This window comes from Petromyzon marinus, unplaced genomic scaffold (assembly GCF_048934315.1).
Source record: "Petromyzon marinus isolate PM22_M1 ecotype Great Lakes invasive population unplaced genomic scaffold, UKy_Petmar_22M1.pri1.0 PM_Scaffold_535, whole genome shotgun sequence".
Lineage (NCBI taxonomy): Eukaryota > Metazoa > Chordata > Hyperoartia > Petromyzontiformes > Petromyzontidae > Petromyzon > Petromyzon marinus.
The window spans coordinates 4,140-28,360 of record NW_027423541.1 but is presented as its reverse complement, the minus strand read 5'-3'; the positions used below and the strand labels follow the sequence as shown (position 1 = coordinate 28,360).

The window sequence follows — 24,221 nt, the reverse complement described above, 5'->3', positions numbered from 1 at the left end:
TGGAGAAGTCAATGTCATGTGAGCCCACTGAATTATAACAGTGATCTGCCATGGCTGAGGTGTTCGTCCTACCATGTTTCAAGTCTGCTTTATGTTCACGGATGCGGTCCGAGATATGTCGTTTGTTTTCTCCAATGTAACTGCTACCACAGAGGCAACTTAGTTTGTAGACGCCCGGGTACTGTATGTCTGGAACCACATCTTTTACAGACGGAACCAGATCACGGATTTTATGTACTGTGTTGAATCGGACCTGGATCTAGTGTTTATTCAGGATTTTGGAGATCTTTTTTGTGACCCCCGCAATGTAGGGTAAGGTGATGGTTTTGAATGGCTCCTCAAGAGGATTCTTCTTCATTGCTGGAGTGATGGCTTTGCGGATTGTGTAGTCGGAGTAACCATTAGCCTTGAGAGCTTGGTGTACGTGCTTGAGTTCACTGGCAATGTGTTCCTGGTCGGAAATGCATTGGGCACTATGGTATAGAGTCTTGATGAGGGAGTTCTTCTGGGATGGATGGTGGTGGGAATCCGGTTTTAAGTAAGCATCCGTATGGGTAGCTTTCCTGTAGACAGAGTGGCTCATTGAACCATCAGGTCTCCTTTTAATAAGGACATACACAAAGGGTAGCTTGCCATCTTTTTCGACTTCCATGGTAAATCTGATGGCTGGGTGTATGGAATTGATGTGGTCGAGGAATTGGTCTAGAGCAGGCCGGCCATGTGGCCAGATGATAAAAGTGTCATCCACGTACCTCTTCCATAACGTCGGGCGTAGAGTGGCAGTCTGGATGGCATCAGTTTCAAATTTCTCCATGAAAACGTTGGCCCCCGTGGTGCCTCACCACAAACGTGGGGCCCGGTCAGCCGCGTCGACTGTCGTGATCGCGTACAGGTGGTGAAACTGCCACACATGAACCATGATACCTTGCTGATCTCGTGTCAAGGAGAATAAACCAGCAGCCCGTCGCTAGCAATGGGAATGATCGGTAAGGGAACACATTGGGCTCTACAGAGGCACTCCACTATTATACACCACTACTATACAGTAAACATTGGGCTCTATGGAGGCCTGTCGTTAAGGGATTACTCGTTAACATGGGGTGGTCGTTAAGAGGGGTTCTATTGTATATAACAAGTTTAAATATTTAATAAGTTAATAGAGAGTACTCAACTGAGATGGCGGAGGAGTTTGCTAAACTCACAATACAAAGACCACTGTCCCAGCCTCTGTGGTTGGACCATCTCTAGCTCCACCAACCTACCTTGATGCACCTATCTCAGGCCTATATAAGACCTTGTCTCAGCAACTTTCTCTCTCACCTGACCTGAAGACGATTGCTTGTGTTGCGATCGAAACGTCGTGATATTTTTTATTATTTTTTATCTACGTGGCTTTACCAAAGGACCCATAGAATATAATCATAAACAGGTTACGTCCTCTACATGGACCCCCCCCCCCCTCATTATTAATCATGAACAGGTGACGTCCTCCAAATGGACACCCCCCTCCATTGATAATAATTAGCGGGTGACATCACTCCACATGGGGGGGGGGGCGAGGTGCCTCCTCTCCCCTCCTAAGCGTCAACTTATAAACTCACTACAAAGGCAGAACCCTCACGTAACGCGATCTCCATAACGCTATTGAGACATCTAAGTAAAAACAACGTCATGATGAACAAGGGATTATAACCTTTAAATGAAATAGGTCTGTCACCGCGGGCTTACAAATTGCACACAAATGGATGCAATGAATATCACTTCGCGGTCTGCTTTGCGCTTGCAAGTTTCAGATTTACTGCAATACACCCATGCTTGGACGGGCAAAAGGCTAGTAAACAAATAATCCCCTCGCCTGCTCCCCACCACGATATCACACGATGATATAGTACTTCCTTGTACAGTATACCCAATAAAGACCAAATCTAATCCCCATGATAGGTAAATTGATATACATAGAGCTTGCCGGCGATAGGTCTAAACCACGAACTATGAACTCGTGATATTCAAGGGTCTCCCGTATTTGGAGTTTGCATGTTCTCCCCATGGTCACGTTGGGATAATGACTGCTATGAATTTTCACATAAGCCACCTCGTTGAGCAATCATATGTGGCCAGGCTGCTTCTGGAAAAGAGCTATGTATCTCAGTGGGCCTTACCTGGTCAAATAAAAATAGGTTGCTTACAGGAGTTGAATGGATTGCCACATCACAGGGATGTGAGGAATCGCATCATGGAGAGGGCTTTATCCAGCAGTGGATTGAGTGTTCTTGTTGAAACGTGTGTATTTAATATTTCTCTGATGTTCTTTTAGTCTCGTGCTGATCATTTGTCCTGTTTGCCCAACATAACATTTGCCACAAGTGCAGTTAATCCTGTACAAACCTTCTGTTGATAGCTTAGGTAATACATATTTTATACCAGAAGTCGAGTTCAAGAAACATAAGTACGTTTTTATTTCAACTGAAATGTATATATACATATATAAATATACATGTCCATACAACCACGTCTCAATGTCTATGTCTGGGAGAACACGCTAGTTTCTCCCTCTGTGGAGTCTCCACCACTTTTCTTTCTTCTTGTTTCCCAGCTCCTCGTCTTGGTGCTCCTTCCCTCTGTCTCCTCCTCGTTCATTCTCCTCTTCATCTTTCTCTAGCTGCCGTGTGCAGCACATGAAGCTCCAAATTGCCCAACGCCAGAAACTGTTCTTTCTCTCTCCCTTAGAAGATGGGATGTGCTTAATCTCTTTCTTCTCTTCCTGAACACTCTCTGCCCTCCAAGGTTGCTCACATCTTCCTTCCTCATTCACCACTTCCTGCTTTGTATCGTCTTCAATCGTGTCGACCTCCTTCAGCTCTACCTCATTTGCCTCTAACTCAATAGCTCCTACTTCTTTTGCGTCTACCTCTATTGCCTCTACATCATTCGCCTCTACCAAAATCGCCTCACTCTCCTCCACCTCAATATCTCCTACCTTCACTTCTACCTCAATCACCTCTACGTCATTCGCCTCTAACTCATTCGGCTCTACCTCCATAACCACCTCCTGCTTGGCCTCTCCCTCAATCTCCTCTACCTCTTTTGCCACTTCCTGGATGGCATCTACTTCATATGCCTCAACCTCATTTGCCCCTTCCTGCTTTATTTCCTCCACCACGTTCTCAACTTTTGTTGCCATTTCCTGTTTGGCCTTTAGCTCATTCTTGTCTACCTCATTGATCAAGACCTGCATGGCCTTTTCTTCGATCGTGTCGACCTGAATTGCCTCGACCTGTTTCACCAATTCCTGCTTTCTATTTCTCGCAATCCCTTCTACGACATTGGCCACAACCTCTTTCACCACTTCCTGCTTGGCCACTGCATCTACCTCAATCACCGCTACCTCTACCTCACTCGCCACTTCCTTCTTGGGCTCTACATCATTCCCCTCTCCCTCAATCTCGTTTTCCTTCATCTCTTCTACTTCCCGCACTTTCATCTCAGTCCTTCGTAGCTTCCTATTCCTACGTTTCCTCTGAACACCATCCTCTACCTCTTTCTTTGTCTCCACAACATTATCAACTTTCTTAGCCACTTCCTGTTTGGCTATTCCCTTATTCCCATTTACCTCACTTGACTCTACCTCTTTCCCTAAGTCCTCCTTGGCATCTCTCTCAATCACTTCTACGACATTGGCCACTACCTCTTTCACAAATTCCTGTGTAGCCACTGCATCTACCTCAATCACCGCTACCTCTACCTCACTCGCCACTTCCTTCTTGGGCTCTCCATCATTCCCCTCTCCCTCAATCTCGTTTTCCTTCATCTCTTCTACTTCCCGCACTTTCATCTCAGTCCTTCGTAGCTTCCTATTCCTACGTTTCCTCTGAACACCATCCTCTCCCTCTTTCTTTGTCTCCACAACATTATCAACTTTCTTAGCCACTTCCTGTTTGGCTATTCCCTCATTCCCATCTACCTCACTTGCCTCTACCTCTTTCCCTAAGTCCTCCTTGGCATCTCTCTCAATCCCTTCTATGACATTGGCCACTACCTCTTTCACAAATTCCTGTGTGGCTACTGCATCTACCTCAATCACCGCTACCTCTACCTCATTTGCCTCTACCTCACTCGCCACTTCCTTCTTGAGCTCTACATCATTCCGCTCTCTCTCAATCTCGTTTACCTTCATCTCTCCTACTTCCCGAACTTTCATCTCAATCCTTCGTAGCTTCCTATTCCTATGTTTCCTCTGAACACAATCCTCTCCCTCTTTCTTTGTTTCCAAAACATTCTCAACTTTCTCCGCCACTTCCTGTTTGGCCATTCCCTCATTCCCATCGACCTCATTTGGCTCTACCTCTTCTGCTAATACCTGTTTTGCATCTCTCTCAATCCCCTCTATGACATTGGCCGCTATATCTTTCACCACTTCCTGCTTGGCCACTGCTTCTACCTCAATCACCGCTACCTCTGCCTCATTCGCTAATTCTCGCTTGCCATCTCCTTCTAACACCTCTACCTTATTCAACTCTACCTCATTCATCACATCCTCCAAAGCCACTGCCTCAATCATCTCTACCTCAATCGTCCCAACCTCCACCACTTCCTGCATGGGCTCTCCCTCACTCCCCTCTCTCTCAGCCACCTCTTCTTTCAATGTCTCCAGAACTTTCTTCTTGTTCTTGTGTTTCTTCCTATTCCTACATTTCCTCTGAACACCATCCTCTCCCTCTATCTTTGTCTCCACAACATTATCAACTTTCTTAGCCACTTCCTGTTTGGCTATTCCCTCATTCCCATTTACCTCACTTGCCTCTACCTCTTTCCCTAAGTTCTCCTTGGCATCTCTCTCAATCCTTTCTACGACATTGGCCACTACCTCTTTCACAAATTCCTGTGTGGCCACTGCATCTACCTCAATCACCGCTACCTCTACCTCACTCGCCACTTCCTTCTTGGGCTCTCCATCATTCCCCTCTCCCTCAATCTCGTTTTCCTTCATCTCTTCTACTTCCCGCACTTTCATATCAGTCCTTCGTAGCTTCCTATTCCTACGTTTCCTCTGAAGACCATCCTCTCCCTCTTTCTTTGTCTCCACAACATTATCAACTTTCTTAGCCACTTCCTGTTTGGCCATTCCCTCATTCCGATCGACCTCATTTGGCTCTACCTCTTCTGCTAATACCTGTTTTGCATCTCTCTCAATCCCCTCTATGACATTGGCTGATATATCTTTCACCACTTCCTGCTTGGCCACTGCTTCTACCTCAATCACCGCTACCTCTGCCTCATTCGCTAATTCCCGCTTGCCATCTCCTTCTAACACCTCTACCTTATTCAACTCTACCTCATTCATCACATCCTCCAAAGCCACTGCCTCAATCATCTCTACCTCAATCGTCCCAACCTCCACCACTTCCTGCATGGGCTCTCCCTCACTCCCCTCTCTCTCAGCCACCTCTTCTTTCACTGTCTCCAGAACTTTCTTCTTGTTCTTGTGTTTATTCCTATTCCTACGTTTCCTCTGAACACCATCCTCTCCCTCTTTCTTTGTCTCCACAACATTATCAACTTTCTTAGCCACTTCCTGTTTGGCTATTCCCTTATTCCCATTTACCTCACTTGACTCTACCTCTTTCCCTAAGTCCTCCTTGGCATCTCTCTCAATCACTTCTACGACATTGGCCACTACCTCTTTCACAAATTCCTGTGTAGCCACTGCATCTACCTCAATCACCGCTACCTCTACCTCACTCGCCACTTCCTTCTTGGGCTCTCCATCATTCCCCTCTCCCTCAATCTCGTTTTCCTTCATCTCTTCTACTTCCCGCACTTTCATCTCAGTCCTTCGTAGCTTCCTATTCCTACGTTTCCTCTGAACACCATCCTCTCCCTCTTTCTTTGTCTCCACAACATTATCAACTTTCTTAGCCACTTCCTGTTTGGCTATTCCCTCATTCCCATCTACCTCACTTGCCTCTACCTCTTTCCCTAAGTCCTCCTTGGCATCTCTCTCAATCCCTTCTATGACATTGGCCACTACCTCTTTCACAAATTCCTGTGTGGCTACTGCATCTACCTCAATCACCGCTACCTCTACCTCATTTGCCTCTACCTCACTCGCCACTTCCTTCTTGAGCTCTACATCATTCCGCTCTCTCTCAATCTCGTTTACCTTCATCTCTCCTACTTCCCGAACTTTCATCTCAATCCTTCGTAGCTTCCTATTCCTATGTTTCCTCTGAACACAATCCTCTCCCTCTTTCTTTGTTTCCAAAACATTCTCAACTTTCTCCGCCACTTCCTGTTTGGCCATTCCCTCATTCCCATCGACCTCATTTGGCTCTACCTCTTCTGCTAATACCTGTTTTGCATCTCTCTCAATCCCCTCTATGACATTGGCCGCTATATCTTTCACCACTTCCTGCTTGGCCACTGCTTCTACCTCAATCACCGCTACCTCTGCCTCATTCGCTAATTCTCGCTTGCCATCTCCTTCTAACACCTCTACCTTATTCAACTCTACCTCATTCATCACATCCTCCAAAGCCACTGCCTCAATCATCTCTACCTCAATCGTCCCAACCTCCACCACTTCCTGCATGGGCTCTCCCTCACTCCCCTCTCTCTCAGCCACCTCTTCTTTCACTGTCTCCAGAACTTTCTTCTTGTTCTTGTGTTTCTTCCTATTCCTACGTTTCCTCTGAACACCATCCTCTCCCTCTTTCTTTGTCTCCACAACATTATCAACTTTCTTAGCCACTTCCTGTTTGGCTATTCCCTCATTCCCATTTACCTCACTTTCCTCTACCTCTTTCCCTAAGTTCTCCTTGGCATCTCTCTCAATCCTTTCTACGACATTGGCCACTACCTCTTTCACAAATTCCTGTGTGGCCACTGCATCTACCTCAATCACCACTACCTCTACCTCACTCGCCACTTCCTTCTTGGGCTCTCCATCATTCCCCTCTCCCTCAATCTCGTTTTCCTTCATCTCTTCTACTTCCCGCACTTTCATATCAGTCCTTCGTAGCTTCCTATTCCTACGTTTCCTCTGAAGACCATCCTCTCCCTCTTTCTTTGTCTCCACAACATTATCAACTTTCTTAGCCACTTCCTGTTTGGCCATTCCCTCATTCCGATCGACCGCATTTGGCTCTACCTCTTCTGCTAATACCTGTTTTGCATCTCTCTCAATCCCCTCTATGACATTGGCCGCTATATATTTCACCACTTCCTGCTTGGCCACTGCTTCTACCTCAATCACCGCTACCTCTGCCTCCTTCGCTAATTCCCGCTTGCCATCTCCTTCTAACACCTCTACCTTATTAAACTCTACCTCATTCATCACATCCTCCAAAGCCACTGCCTCAATCATCTCTACCTCAATCGTCCCAACCTCCACCACTTCCTGCATGGGCTCTCCCTCACTCCCCTCTCTCTCAGCCACCTCTTCTTTCACTGTCTCCTCCAGAACTTTCTTCTTGTTCTTATGTTTCTTCCTACTCCCACGTTTTTTCTTCATACCATTTCTCTCCCCCACTTTCTCCATATCTTCGATCTCGTTCTCAACCTTGTTGCTATTCTGCATTGTCTGCTTCACATCCTCATTATTGGTGCTGACTTCTGCCTGCTGCTGCTCTTCTGCCTTTTGCTGCTGCTGCTGCTGCTGGTGGTGGATGATGAAGCTCTTCAGCTCGGTGCTGTTCTGGAATTGCAGCAGCTCCCGCTGATATTTGGCCTGCTGCTGTGCACAATGATCCAGCAGGATCATCTCAAGCTCCAGAATCTGGCGCTTAGCTTCTAGTCTTGTGTCAACGAGGAACCTCTTTCGCTGCCCCTTCGAGCGACGGTCTGGGGAGTCACATGGGGAGGAGAGAGCAGCACCACAATTGATTCGTTAATGGGTATTTGAGTATTTCCTGTATGATAATAGGTTTTTCCCGTTTTTACTAGCAACAAAACAGGTGTTAAGATGTTAAAACACCAAACTGAAACCTTTTACAAGGAATGATGTCTGCATTAACCATGATGCTTGTGGTCAGAATGCAAACAAAAAACACTCTGATAATATATGCATTGTCCTTGAAACTGATTGGTCCACACCAGGGACAGCTTTCTTTTGAGCCTCGTCTCAAACGGTGTTAGACCAGAGGACGCCAAAAGGCGTATTTCCTGTATGTTATTTTGGTAAAGAAACTTGGCACCATTGACAGGAATCTAACTTAACTTGAGACCGATGTAACAATGATAACACTGTAGGGAGGTCTGGAGGTTGACTCATGTGCCGGAGACACCTCCTCCTCCAAATAACTTCATTAGGATTATGGGCTGGTTGGGGAGGCCATATTAAGTTTGCGAGGTCTGGAAACTCCCGGCCAAACATAGAAAAACTTCCGTTATCTCAGAAAAAGTAAGATGGATTTATGGGCAAGCTGTGGAGGTCTGGCTAAATTTAAAAGATGTCCATTGTTTCACAAGAGAGAACATGAATTGGATAAGAAATACACTATTAATTCTTATACACTGGTCCATTCATACAATTAGTATATTAGTGGGCTACGTTAGAAAAGATAAAGGGAGGAGAAGAGGAGGGTGCCCAAAGGGGCCAGAGAGCCAGGGGCAACCCTAATGTTTATGTTGGCTGGATAGCATGTGTTCCCGTGCATGTGAGGTTGCTCTCAACAGAAGTCATTCCTTGCACGAGAATGGCTGAAACGCTGAGTAACCACTCAGAGGTATAGTGGTTAAGCAGTGGAGACGGTATAGTGGTAAAACAGTGGAGATTTTAAAAGCAAAGTTTAAGATTTGCATTTGTCACTTTATATTGAGCCGATACATATGGCAAGTGAAATTAAGAAGACTTAAAGTGAGTTTTACAGAAAGAGAGGATACATGTGTGTCTCTTGGAGAAGGAAAGGCATTGCTCAAAACTGTGCTGCAAGGTCACGTGCCATGAATCACATGAGTTTAGAAAAAAACGTGACTGTAAACCAACAAGCCTGTGAATAATTATCATGGTGAAGACACCTCTATACGTTGGATACTGAAGGAAATCCATCATGCTACACATCGTCAAAGCCCGACAACACCTGACATTCGAGAAAGAAGTACAATTGCATCGTTCTACACATCGTCAATACCCCACCACATCTGGAAAGTCACCAGCTGCATCAAGCACCTGACTGTTGTATTGTTCGAAAGACACTGTGTGTAACGACTTTACATCTGCCGGCACTGCGGGTTTCTAAACGCCTGCCATGTCACCTTCTCAACACTAGCGTCTGAGACCGTCTGATACAGACTGAAAGCTTATTTCCTTTGTTGCACTGTTTGTCTTTTCATGAATGTCATATTGTGCACTGGGTTATGCCTTATTAACCTAAATTCTGAATTTAGCTATTCATGTATTTCTATTACAGTATCACATATTCTTTGGACCAAGTGTCAATTGCCTATTTGATGACTGGTACTCTGATTCTTTTTTTACAAATCAGGGACTTGTTTTAATTAAAATGTGTCTGTGTGTGTGGTTGAACGGTGTAACAAATCCATGCGTTACATGTGTAGTGTTGCAGCGCCAACCTGGTCAAGGCCAATGATACAATCAGTAGGCCAGGGCTCTGGATTGTTACTCGTATTTCCGGAGTCCCTAACCCTCTGCTCACAATCATTAAGGACCTTCACGATGGTGGGCAGGCCCGGATAAAGTTGCGTGCCCAGGAGTCAGAGCAATTTCCTGTTTACAGTGGGGTGCGACAGGGATCTACTCTGGCTGACACATTATTTAGCATCATCTTCGACTACATAGTTCGAGAAGTTTTTTTTATGGCTGTACCGGTGGATTTTTTAATATTTGCTACAGATACAATGGGAGGCTGATTGATGCCTGGGTGAGGTCAAGGGATGGCTCCCTACTGGTCAACCATGTTATGTACACTGATCATTTGGAAGTTGATGCTCACACTGAAAAATAGTTGGAGGTTCTGCTGCTAAGCCTGGAGCGTGTGACAAAGAGGTGGTGCCTTACCATCAGCCTCACCAAAACTAAGCACCCGCCTGAGTATTTTGTGTAATTTAATACTCCGCCCCCTCAACTACTCTTGAGTGATGGGGTAATTGTAGAGAGAAGTTTACGTACCTGGATAGTGTGCTTATGCAAAAATTCTGGTTTGGCAGCAGAGGTCTCACTCCGAATCGGTCAAGTGGCATATTTTCATCAGCTTCGTAACACTTTGGGGTATCTACCTGGTCTGTCACTCGACACAAAACGCTGGGTCTTCTTGGCCAATGATAGAATAAATGAAAAATCTGAACCAGCTTTACACTTTCAGACTGGCCTGCCTACGATCCACCCTGGGTTTAACTAGGCTGGAATGTGTGAACAGCTCACAGTGAGCTCCACTGGTGGGCAGGGCTGCATTGCCTGGGTCATGTAGCCTGCTTGCTCAGCCACCGCATCCCCAAGCAGCCTCTGTTTTTCCAGATAGAGGGGGCTAAATGGGCGTGGCACGGCCTGGAGAAGAGATGGACTGATGCAGTACACGAGGATACGGAACTAAGTGGACTTGCCAAAGACTGGTACCACTGGTGTCAAGATCTGCCTCTATGGAGGAAGCTCGTGAAGGATGCTTATGGGAAGTTGGTGGCAGTTGCCCTCAAGCAAAAAAGGAGGGTGAGAGGAGCGACGCTCACAACAACAGACGGTGCACTGGATGACTAAAACGCAGCAAGTTGGCACAGTAGGATGCAAAGGTGGTGTGTCTGCCAGTCATCTCAGTCAGTCAACCCATCGCACTGGGGTCTGTCCCCTGATCTCCTGTCGGCAAGCCTTCGACACTTCAAGTGGCCTCGGAGTGCACCAGGCCTGGCACAAGCGCCATGGTGACGTCTCCGTCACTTAGTGGCGAATGAGGGCTGTTGTTGTTATCTGAGTCGGTTAGGGGCCTCCCCTAGGTCCACTCAGCCTCAAATAAGTATCTGATACGGTGTGTAAACATCGCCACTTGGGAGACAAAGACGGACAAGTGTGGTGCTGGCAACCCACCCCTCGTGTGCGGTGTCGGCCGTCATAGGTGCTCACTAACAGCACTTGCTCCTACAGTGTTTCAAGGCTATACACAAGATTTCTGTCTTTGTTTGTGTCTATGTGCAGTGTCTGTATGAGTGGTTGGGAGCAGTTGTGTCTGTGGGGATCGACCTGAGTTCGATTCCCATTCACAACCATCAGTGACTAATAAATAAAACCGGTCGTGTGCGTCCCCTACATCTACTCAAACTTAAAATAGTACCTCGTGCAACGTATAAACATCAAATGTGGGGAGACAAAGGCATCCGGATGCGGTGCTGACCACCCACCCCATCATAGGTGCTAACTCGCTAACAGCACTTGACTCAATAGTCTGTTAAGGCTATACGGGGATCTGTCTTTGTATACAGGTGCATGTGTCTGTGTGTATGTCTGTGTGTGGAATTACAGTACTCACTTCCCGTCGGCTTGCTCATCTCTCCACCCTGCAACAAAATCACAGCAGCGCACGTGAGACTCTAATCATATCACAGCTTACAACCACCACCACCATCATCATTACCGTCCTCATCATTAAACATTTCGAACAGACACACATTCACATATAGATGTTCTCTCAGATTAATGTTATCCTGATACAGCGCGCGTGTGGATGTACTCACGGAAGACACCGCCTTGAAGGCAGAACGAGAAGTCACGGATGGTCACGTTTTGTCAATAGATTTCGTTAACTGTGTTAATGAAGTGTTCAACCTCACGGATGTTTGTCAATGAGGTTTACCAAGTAATTTAACCGCGTTATCGATGTTCACTGACAACGTTGTTGAAGTGTGCTCCCGAATGCGATCTTTAAGCACACAGAGCGCGCGTCCACCTCCGTCTGTAACGATCGACCGTTGCTAAGGAAGTGACGTCACTTGTTAAGGTAACGAACCCCGGAAACCACGTGGTCCACTGTATCCTCCAGGCCTGATTAGTTACACGACTGTCAAATTTTTACTTTAAACTTTCGTAACTTGCAGGAATTCATATTTTTGGTTCTTTCGGTAAAGTCACGTAGATAGAAAATAACATTTTAAGTGAAGGCAAAAAACCCACGAGGTTTCGGTGGCAACACAAGCGGTCTTCATCACGTGTTGCGATCGAAACGTCGTGGGTTTTTTTCTTTTATTTTAATTTATTTTTATTGTTATTATTTTCTATCTACGTGACTTTACCTGAAAGAACCAAGAATATAGTAAGGATTGTACCCTGGTCGCCACGGATGAAGAGGCCGAGCGGGCTCGGTTCGACTGTTGCCAGGTACCTCCACCACTCAGCTCGCAGCACACACACACACAGTGTCCACTATGTAAAAATCAGGCTAAACTAAACCTTTCTAGAAGTTACTAAAATAATGCTATAAAAACAATGCAACAGTGATCATAAGAAATGTGATTGAAAGTTAACAATAGCGACATATATAACATATATTACTAAACCTAGCATCCTTCGCTAGCTGTTTGAGTCAATCCATAATAGCAGGAGTAACAATTATGTATGTTGATTAACTGCGAATAACCCAATCAATAACAGATATCCATTGTAATTTACATCAATACATTACCCCCCCCCGTCTTCGTATCGGATCTGCTTACAAGCGACGACGTCACATTTATCCCCCGTCTACGTCTATTAAAGACCGAAACAGGGGAAGGATTTCACCACAACTCTGGCTGTCACCTGACGAGGCGGGTTGTTGTTGTAGTTACAGGCGAAACGTCACGGTACTTGAATTGTAAATGTTGTGGGTTTACTCTCCAACACACCGATGTGCTGAAATAGTCACTAATTGGCATGTTTTGTTTACGTGACAAACTTGACTAAGATTTACGCGATCTAACCCAAACAAACAAAAACACCCTCTAATAAGTAAATATTTGTATTAATTCCACGAATGGACCTTGGCCTGGGACTGTGCGGATTGAGAAGTTATGGATGCAGCTTCTGTTTGTGCTGCCATCAGAATGACCAACAAATAAAAAAATAATACACACGGATTGGTGACTACAGTACTAGACCCCCAGTGCTTTTATATTTAAAAGTGTATGTGCTTTGTGGTTGCTTTATTGCGCATGTTGTTCATACTGTGTAACACTTGTTTGAACGCAGGTGATGGGGTTGTCCATGTTGGGTGTCATTACAGCCAAAAACAAGCAGCAGTACGAAGACCAGGACGCCGTGGCCGACCATGAGGACGGAAATTGGCCTCGCCCGGTCACAACGTACGACAGCAGTACAGGTTTCCCTCCACACATGCACACACCTACGAGTTTCCCACTACAGAGACGAAGATCCCCCATATAGCCTTAACAGACTGTTGTGGCAAGTGCTGTTCGCAAGCACCAATGAAGGTCGGCATGGTATACCAGGGGGTAGGTGGCCAACACCAAACCCGGCCGCCTTTGTCTCCCAAGTGGTGACGTATTACACACACCGCTCCAGGTATTCATTTGAGGTTGAATCGACCCAGGACCAGTTCAGATAAATAATCGTTATTGGTGTTGGCCATGAGCGGGACTCCAACTCGCATGTTTGCGGGGTTCGGAGCGTAGCGTACTATCCACTGCGTCACTGCTACCCTCACATAACGCACACAGAAACAACACACAGGGACCCACACGCACGGACACACAGGGGCCTGCTCAACATTGAAATGTGCAGCCCTTGTGTGGCGGCCTGCGTTGAATTTTGGCGTTCATCTCGTCACCCATACAAAAGGTCTCGACACAATCAATGGCAGTCCCCCTTGCCCTGCCTGGCACGCACATCGGGCCAGTCACCCCACGCACAGCGCACACAACGTGCGCGTCGCGTATGCCAAATCAAGAGTCGTCCCCGAGTGTCCGGCAAATTGGACCGACTATCCCGGGCCCCGCGCTTCGGGGGAGGCCCCACGTGTAGACATCAGTGTCACATGTAATGCTTCCGGTTTAGTTTGAAGGCATCGGGGGGGGGGGGCCACGCACCCCCTATGGACGGCCCTGGTCAAAGCACACGGCAGCGCGGAGCACGCGCGTCACGCGCACGGGCCACGTGCGTGACGGGTACGTGACATCTACAAGGCAAGCACCTGCATCGCGTGGTCATCACTTGTAAGGCATGCCCTTTGTGCATGGGACGTGCGTAGTGTGTGCAACACGTGGCACATGTATGTCACACATGCGCATCGCAACGTGATGTCATGTGTACGTGGACATTTGAATCGCATGTAGCTGTCTGGTGGGCAGGACGGATCTACACGTGGGCAAGTAAGGGGGTGGCTGAGTAAGACTGATACGGAGACACGTCAAGCCACACACTCACCACACACTCACCGGCACACTCACACACACCACATTCACCGCACACTCACTTACCGGCACACTGACTGCACATTCACACACTCACTGGACCCTCACTGCACACTCACCACGCACTCACCGGCACACTTACTGCACATTCACACACACTCACCGCACACTCACTTACCAACACTCTGACTGCACACTCACACACACCGCACTCACACCGCATTCACACACACTCACACACACTCACACCGCACTCATTCACTCACACACACTCACACACGCACTCACACAAATTTACACACACTCACCGCACACTCACACACAATCACACTCACCGGCACACTCGTGTGCAAGCACACTAGTGAGCTTCCACAAAATGTGCTGCACATTAGTGAGGCCACACACCAGCAGGTTTAGACATCAGTGAGCTTACACACTAGTGTGCACACACACAGTCATAAGCTTACAGATTAGATAGCGTACACACCAGCTCACCGGTGAGGTGAGCTACACACTGGTGAGTTAACACACCCACCTGTTTACGTGCGCAAAGCTCTTAACCCTAAACCTAACATATCCCAAATGTCATGGCTAAAGTTATTTTACACACGCACATGCATACACACGCACGTGCATACACGCATGCGCTTATGAAGGCACGCATGCACACATACGTGCACACAATCACACATGCACGCACATGTTTAAACATATACAATTCCATGGCGTTGGACTTGAGACTCCCAGAAGTGGAATCAGGACTCCTGAGTGTGCGATATAGCTCAGTGGGCCTTTCTTGGTGAAATTGAAATAATTAGTTTAGTTTCAGGATGTAGGGTTCTGAAGATATTTCATCTTTCAGTCCTTTCTGACCGTTTGAGTGTGGGTGAGTGAGTGACAACTACTTATGCATTTTTTTTTATTACAAATACAAGCATTTCCAGCTATTGACATGAAATGTATTAACTCTGGAAGATGATGGTGATACAGGTGGTGGGTAGCGGTAGTGTAGCGTTTAGCACGCTGCACTACGAACCCGGCGACCCGAGTTAAATTCTCGCTCATGCCCAACGCTGGTAACGACTCTCTGAACCGGTCATGGACCTCCCCTAGGTCGACTCAGCCTCAAATGAGTACCTGGTGTGGTGTAAACATCACTACTGGGGAGACAAAGGCGGCCGGGCGTGGTGTTGGCCACCCACCCCTCGTGTGCCATGCTGACCTTCACAGGTACTCGCTAACAGCACTTGCCCCAACAGTCTATTCGGGCTATACAGGGAGTCTTTGCTTTGGTGGTGATGATACAGATGGTGATTTATTATACAGATGGTTAGGATGATGATAATGATACATTTGGTGATGATGGTGGTGATGATGGGACTGTAAGAGTCGTCCTTGAAGATATTTACTGTGTAATATTAAGACACACTAATATAAAATGTAATCATTAAAGCACAATATATAACATTTGTAATTTCTGTTGAAAGCATGTGCTTATAATTGTGACGTGTATTTGTACGTGGTTGTGCATGAATGCACGTGTTTTTTATTTTCTGTATTAGGTGCTTGACGACAGCACTTGGCCCAACAGTCTATATTGGTTGTACAGGAAATCTTTGTGTTTTGATTCATGAATGTTCCATTCACGAAATTTAGTGAAAACGAAATTGACAAATTAAGGATACTCTTCGACTTACGAAATAGGATTTCAGCGGAAACAATATATCACATGGCACGCACCATGAGATCATCAAGCAAAAAGCTGTCATCCATCCACGACAGTGTCACGGTATCCCCATAGTGCAAAAGTAACGCCTCGTCACCTCTCCAGTCATTCCAACATGCAGATCTTTTGGTGAGTTCCTTGAAGATGTTAATTATTTTTGTTTTAAATTGATTATTATTTAACCGTTGTAATATTTGTTCTTTATTATTTTTTGCATTGTGAAATGTTGGTGTTTATTTTGGGTTTATAGTAGAAATGACTGTCTGAAACACATCGCAAGTTTTTCGTATTCAATTAATGAGAAAACGCCATTCCGATTTACGATATTTTGTTTTACGTGCGTTTTTCGAAGAACGCATCCCTTTCGTAAGTAGAGGCATACATGTACAGGAATCCATTGCCAACCGCTAATTTACCAACCACGAGATTTTAGTAAACACGGATTGACTACTGGACACCTGTTTACTAACCACGAGCATCTCGCTTTGAGTATTCGCGAGTCGCGCCGAGTCGTGAAATCAAAACAACACGATGTACCTTATGGGGGGGGGGGGGTTCTTGTATTTGTTCTTGTATTTGTACGAGCTGTTGTTTGTTTATGTTACTGATGTTTATGGGGAGCGTTAGTGCAGCGGGTTAGCGAGCTGTACTATGAATCCATTAATCCTGGTATAATTCCTGCTCATGGCCAACACCAGTGGCAATTATCTGAACCATTCCTGGACCTACCCTTGGCCTCAAATGAGTACTTGGTGCATTGTGAAAACATCAGCACTGGCAGAGACAAACCCCATATGCTGTGCTGGCCTGCATAAGTGCTCATAACGGCACTTACCCAACAGTCTGTTACATGGGGGGATCTTAGTCTTGGCGTGTAAGTGAGAGTTTGTGGACGTTGCATGTTCTTCCCCTGTTGTGCACGCGTTTTCTCAGGGTTCTCAGCTTTCAAAAAAGAACAACCAATACTAACTGTGAGATTTTACTTGCAAATTACTTAAACAGGGATTACACACCGTGGCAACATCGCCCCCTTCTGTGAAAGCTGGACAGGACCCTCCTGCAAAAGAGTGAGACTTCCCTGAATAAACAAGTGTAGCACGGTAATCTTTGAAATAATAAAATAAACTATTCACCCCTAGAGTGGACAGGGTAACGAGGGCGATCCTAGCAAGGGAGGGAGGTGTACTCGGACGGAACGGACGACGGCTCCCAGCCGACCTCTTCGCCTTTGTCGATCTTGTCATCGTTGGAGGCCGGTCTCAGCTCTGCGAGGATCGCCTCAAACGTGGGGCGCTCTAACGGCGCGTGGCTCCAGCAGTGGTGCATCACCTTGCGGCTGTGGGGTGAGGGGAAGGTGCGGTAAGGGTGCGAGGAAGGCGAATCGTGCACAAGCTCGGACTGCGCTTTCACCTCTTCCAGTGCGCGTTCGTTCTCAGAATGGTTGAATGAGTGCCGATGATGTTAATGACGTCACGGAGGGGGATGAAGGGGGTCAGGTGGCGAGGGGGGTGAGGGGGGGTGTGAGTAGGTAGAGGGTCATGAAGGCATAAAATATCTACAGTATGGATTCACACAGCGGCGTCTAAATGCCACTGCATCTCCATACGTAGTGCAGAAACACTGGTCATGTTTATCTTGTAGAGAGAGAAGAAGTATGTGGGTCTCTACTGCTGATTTTGGACGTTTGCCCACTGACAAAGAAATGATCAGTCTATAATTTTAGTGGTAGGTTTATTTGAACAGTGAGAGACAGAATAACAACAAAAAAATCCAGAAAAACGCATGTCAAAAATGTTGTAAATTTATTTGCATTTAATGAGGGAAATAAGTATTTGACCCCTCTGCACTTGGTGGCAAAACCCTTGTTGGCAATCACAGAGGTCAGACGTTTCTTGTAGTTGGCCACCAGGTTTGCACACATCTCAGGAGGGATTTTGTCCCACTCCTCTTTGCAGATCTTCTCCAAGTCATTAAGGTTTCGAGGCTGACGTTTGGCAACTCGAACCTTCAGCTCCCTCCACAGATTTTCTATGGGATTAAGGTCTGGAGACTGGCTAGGCCACTCCAGGACCTTAATGTGCTTCTGCTTGAGCCACTCCTTTGTTGCCTTGGCCGTGTGTTTTTGGTTATTGTCATGCTGGAATACCCATCCACGACCCATTTGCAATGCCCTGGCTGAGGGAAGGAGGTTCTCACCCAAGATTTGACGGTACATGGCCCCGTCCATCGTCCCTTTGATGCGGTGAAGTTGTCCTGTCCCCTTAGCAGAAAAACACCCCCAAAGCATAATGTTTCCACCTCCATGCTTGACGGTGGGGGTGGTGTTTTTGGGGTCATAGGCAGCATTCCTCCTCCTCCAAACACGGCGAGTTGAATTGATGCCAAAGAGCTCCATTTTGGTCTCATCTGACCACAACACTTTCACCCAGTTGTCCTCTGAATCATTCAGATGTTCATTGGCAGGGAAAAAAGTATTTGATCCCCTGCTGATTTTGTACGTTTGCCCACTGACAAAGAAATGATCAGTCTATATTTTTAATGGTAGGTTTATTTGAACAGTGAGAGACAGAATAACAACAAAAAAATACCGAAAAATGCATGTCAAAAATGTTATAAATTGATTTGCATTTTAATGAGGGAAATAAGTATTTGACCCCCTCTCAATCAGAAAGATTTCTGGCTCCCAGGTGTCTTTTATACAGGTAACGAGCCGAGGTTAGGAGCACACTCTTAAAGGGAGTGCTCCTAATCTCAGCTTGTTACCTGTATAAAAGACACCTGTCCACAGAAGCAATCAATCAGATTCCAAACTCTCCACCATGGCCAAGACCAAAGAGCTCTCCTAGGATGTCAGGGACAAGATTGTAGACCTACACAAGGCTGGAATGGGCTACAAGACCATTGCCAAGCAGCTTGGTGAGAAGGTGACAACAGTTAGTGCGATTATTCGCGAATGGAAGAAACACAAACGAACTGTTAATCTCCCTTGGCATGGGGCTCCATGCAAGATCTCACCTCGTGGAGTTGCAATGATCATGAGAACGGTGAGGAATCAGCCCAGAACTACACGGGAGGATCTTGTTAATGATCTCAAGGCAGCTGGGACCATAGTCACCAAGAAAACAATTGGAATACACTACGCCGTGAAGGACTGAAAGGTTCCCCTGCTCAAGAAAGCACATATACATGCCGGTCTGAAGTTTGCCAATAAACATCTGAATGGTTCAGAGGACAACTGGGTGAAAGTGTTGTGGTCAGATGAGACCAAAATGGAGCTCTTTGGCATCAACTCAACTCGCCGTGTTTGGAGGAGGAGGAATGCTGCCTATGACCCCAAGAACACCATCCCCACCGTCAAGCATGGAGGTGGAAACATTATGCTTTGGGGGTGTTTTTCTGCTAAGGGGACAGGACAACTTCACCGCATCAAAGGGACGATGGACGGGGCCATGTACCGTCAAATCTTGGGTGAGAACCTCCTTCCCTTAGCCAGGGCATTGAAAATGGGTCATGGATGGGTATTCCATCATGACAATAACCAAAAACACACGGCCAAGGCAACAAAGGAGTGGCTCAAGAAGAAGCACATTAAGGTCCTGGAGTAGCCTAGCCAGTCTCCAGACCTTAATCCCATAAAAAATCTGTGGAGGGAGCTGAAGGTTCGAGTTGCCAAACGTCAGCCTCGAAACCTTAATGACTGGAGAAGATCTGCAAAGAGGAGTGGGACAAAATCCCTCCTGAGATGTGTGCAAACCTGGTGGCCAACTACAAGAAACATCTGACCTCTGTGATTGCCAACAAGGGTTTTGCCACCAAGTGCAGAGGGGTCAAATACTTATTTCCCTCATTATAATGCAAATCAATTCATAACATTTTTGACATGCATTTTTCTGGATTTTTTTGTTGTTATTCTGTTTCTCACTGTTCAAATAAACATACCATTAAAATTATAGACTGATCATTTCTTTGTCAGTGGGCAAACGTACAAAATCAGCAGGGGATCGAATACTTTTTTTCCCTCATTGCATGTGAGGAGTCTGTGGGTCGCAACAGCACGTACGGCTGGAAGTAGGACATTCCAGACTAAGAGGGTTCATAATGGCCGTGTCAACGAGACTGAACCAGCCAGCACAACTCACTGCCAATAACACATCACGTAATTCACCCTTAAGCAATTGTTCAATCAATTAATTGAATCACTACAATTAAAATCAAAGAATATCCCAGAACAAACACTTCGCACTCTCCTCCGTCAGCCACCTGCATCCACAATAGAAACGCATCAGTCCAGCAGTGGATAAAACCTGGTGTGGGAGGTATGGGGGGGCGGCTTACACTTGCGGTGGACAGCAGGGGGGTGGCTGCATGCAGTAGCCATCGCAGATCAAGCGGTAGAACTTGTCATCGACTGCCATGGGCCAGGGTAAGGGGCCTCTCCTACACCCACACACATCACACACCGAGCGGTACACACGTCACACCAAGGAGCACGCACATCACACCAAGGAGCATGCACATCACACACCGAGCAGCACGCACGTCACACACCGATGAGCACGCACGTCACACACCGAGCAGGTTGCACAGGGCTCCTTTATCAAGACAAACGTGGAGCAGATTACACCTACTACAATACGCCTGTCACAATGCCCCCCTCTCCCCCCCACCCCCCCAGTTTATGGGGGGGCGCAGGCCTCACTCCCCCCTTCCCGTCAGCCCCCCCTAATAAATGGTCCGGTTGCATTGTGAATGCACCACTCGAATGACGTGCAGTCCCGTGGCGCACTGTAACGGGCTCGTGATTTACTCAATAAAATTCAACGTAAAAAAATAAAAACGAGCCCAAGACATTATTTAAAATAAAGTATGGCCATCGTGTGTCAGCATCACAGGCGACAATTGTCATGTAAAAAAAAAACTTCACTGCGAATCACTCAATTGGGATTGCTCGCAGCAAACAGCACTTGACCTCCTTACAGGTTAGGTGCTGAATAACCGTGTGTCACACAGAGAACAGTTGCCACTGAGGGTGCCCTTTTCAAATGCTTGAGATGAGATGTGATTATCGCGTGTAAATGTGCACACTAAAATAACCAAAAAATTATAAGCAAACTATTATCGTTTCAGGTGGCAGGGTGGTGCACCGGTGATCTTTGACCCTCGCAACAAGAAGGGCCTTGGTTAATTAATTATCCAGTTTGCTCACATAGCTAGAAAACACACAATCACAATGTAACTGGGTATTGGCCAAGCATCCCAATGCTAACGTTACCTGCAAATTACTTCATTGGGATGACACTCGGCAGCAGAGCCGGATGATGGCATTGCTGGCGCCCTATGCCATTGTCAAGCTTAAGAGGCCCCTTCTATGAATGCCTGTATATTTTTGTCAGCAGAATAAAAATAACTGCTTTGGAGAGTCTTTTTTTCTCACCGATCTTTATTTATTAAGCAATTATGTTAAAACTCGAAACCTCATGTCCATTTCTTGTTTCGTATTTAGAGATCCCCCCCCTCTCTTAATGCGAGGCCCTAAGCTGGAAGCGTGGCCGGTGTGAGCTCGCCTGTGATGAATCACACGTATAATTGTGCACTCTAATTTTCTATGGGTGGCCAGGAGAATTTATTATTATTTAAGTGAATGCAATGGTGATCAGGGGATTGGATCCAGAGCCCCTCGTACACAGTAGAGTACAAGGGAACGCCCACAATACAGATTTGAGCTGACCTGCGGATTGAGAAATTGAACTGTTTTGTGACGTGGAGGGTGTTTCTGAATGCTATTGTGACCGACCCGTCCCGACGGGAGGAGAGGGGACAGGGTGGACGGGCTGCATGAGCTTACTCTCCGGCACTGCACAGCACAACATCGCCTCCCTACTGCAAAAATACTCGGCAGGACCCTCCTGAAAATGAAAGTCTTCGGAATCAGTGAGGCCTGTCCTTGGGAGGACAGGCGTAGACTTGGTCGTCACAAGCGAACATTTGTTTCTCCACATTAATTTGTATCCCCGGGTTACCATCAGGGCTGGGCGCTGCAAGCTTAGCTTCTGAGATCTGATGAGACTGGCCGTTTTTTAAAAGGTAATTTCGGCATCTGGAGCCCAAGCATGCAACAACTTTATGCAACTTCTTGGTTATTTTGGTAAAGTCACGTAGAATGGAAATAAAATAATAAAACATAATAAAAAATAAAATTCTCACGACAATTCTGCCAAAACACAAGTAGCCTTCTTCAGGTGAAGGAACAGAACTGTCGGGACGACAGCGCTTCAATAACTGCTGCTAAGATTCGCAGCGTCTTTTAAGCTAGGTGGGAGAGGTAAAGTGCCTTGACAAAGGAGTTTACATATCAAACAGGAGAATTTAGCATTGAAATCGCTGTGTTAAAGTGTTGGATCAGCAGGGTGTTAAAGTCAGAAATAAGCATGTAACTGGGAGATTAGCATGATGTTAATGTGAGGGATTAGCATGTGACTGGTCACGGAAATAGCTATGTTAAATTCAAAGTTTACATCTCAACAGAGGCGTTTAGTATATGGACGCTAAAGGACTGCAACTACCCAACTATCATACAATAAACCGATGTGAAAAAAACTAAGTATAAACTACATCAATGTTATCAATAAACTCTATATGCTCTCCAATCAGCAGAGCGCTTCAATGAACGCTGCTAAGATTCGCAGCGTCTTTTAGGCTAGGTGGGAGAGGTAAAGCGCCTTGACAAAGGAGTTTACATATCAAACAGGATAATTTAGCATTGAAATAGCTGTGTTAAAGTGTTGGATCAGCAGGGTGTTAAAGTCAGAAATTAGCATGTAACTGGGAGATTAGCATGATGTTAATGTGAGGGATTAGCATGCGACTGGTCACGGAAATAGCTATGTTAAAGTTTCCATCTCAACAGAGGCATTTAGTATATGGACGCTAAAGGACTGCAACTACCCAACTATTATACAATTAACCGATGTGAAAAAAAACTAAGTATAAACTACATCAATATAATAAATGTACTCAATATGTTCTTCAATATGTTGAGCTATAAACATAAAGTAACTGTGTATACACTACACTATATAATGAATACCATATAGTAAACGAATTAATAAAACTAAAATATAAACTACATCAATGTTATTAATAAACTCTATATACTCTCCAATCAGCTGAGCTACTAACAATAACTCATTATACATTACAATGCCATATGGCGAAAAAATCGGTGGCGGTTTTTTCCTTCTTTCCAACGTTAGGACCACGGAGAGCGACGAGCCTCGTTCAGACGGACGAGTCCATCCATGCTCGGAACGGAGGAGGGGGGAGAAACAGCCACGATGTGCTGCTCTGTCCTGTGTTGCGTTACCACCATGCCATAAACTAGACTACTATACATTGTAACGTTATACCTTCCAATCTAAACTGCATTGTATAATATCGTATACACAGCCCAATGTAAGATCGAACATTATGCAGTATATTTATATGTCTTCAACTAAACTTTTTCATACATTACACGACTATACACCGTAATATACACTACCATAGACAAACCCACCCTTGAATTACACAATGCGTTACTTTACACTACCCTATACTTTAGACTGTAAAATGTTAGACTTGTAATATTGCACTATGTATTATTCTACCAACCCTACTGTATACCACACTGCTGTATATTCACAATACAATTACGATACAATATATTGCCTTATGAATTATGTTAAACATTACAATGTTAAACTATTTATTATTATTATAACATGCTATAAACCATACCATTGACCATCGTGTGAAGAGGCAGTGCCAGCGAATGGACTGCAGTCTGAATGTCACCATAAAATACAATCAATTAAGAACTGAAATTGTTTATAACGTCTTTCCAATGAAATTTTCTTTTAAAGCTTTCGTGACTGCAGTAATTCATATTCTTAGTTCTTTCGGTAAAGTCACGTTGAAGGGAAACAACAAAATAATAAAATATATATAAAACAATAAAAATTCTCACGACGTTTCGACCATAACACAAACCAATTCCTCGACCACATCAATTCCATACACCCAGCCATCAGATTCACCATGGAGGTCGAAAAAGATGGCAAGCTACCCTTTTTGGATGTCCTAATTAAAAGGAGACCTGATGGTTCAATGA

At 45.6% G+C, this 24,221-nt stretch overlaps 1 long non-coding RNA gene across 2 annotated transcripts; it reads left to right on the top strand.

Annotated features, from left to right (window-relative positions):
• The first annotated feature begins 12,127 nt into the window (after positions 1–12,127).
• Positions 12,128–24,021, top strand: LOC142923457 (uncharacterized). Of its 2 annotated transcripts, none has more exons than XR_012940773.1 (3): positions 12,128–12,316; positions 13,200–13,278; positions 23,326–24,021. It is a non-coding gene; the product is annotated as an uncharacterized LOC142923457 (long non-coding RNA). The 2 variants fall into 2 exon arrangements; XR_012940772.1 differs by having other exon boundaries at positions 13,200–13,295.
• Positions 24,022–24,221: the final 200 nt, after the last annotated feature.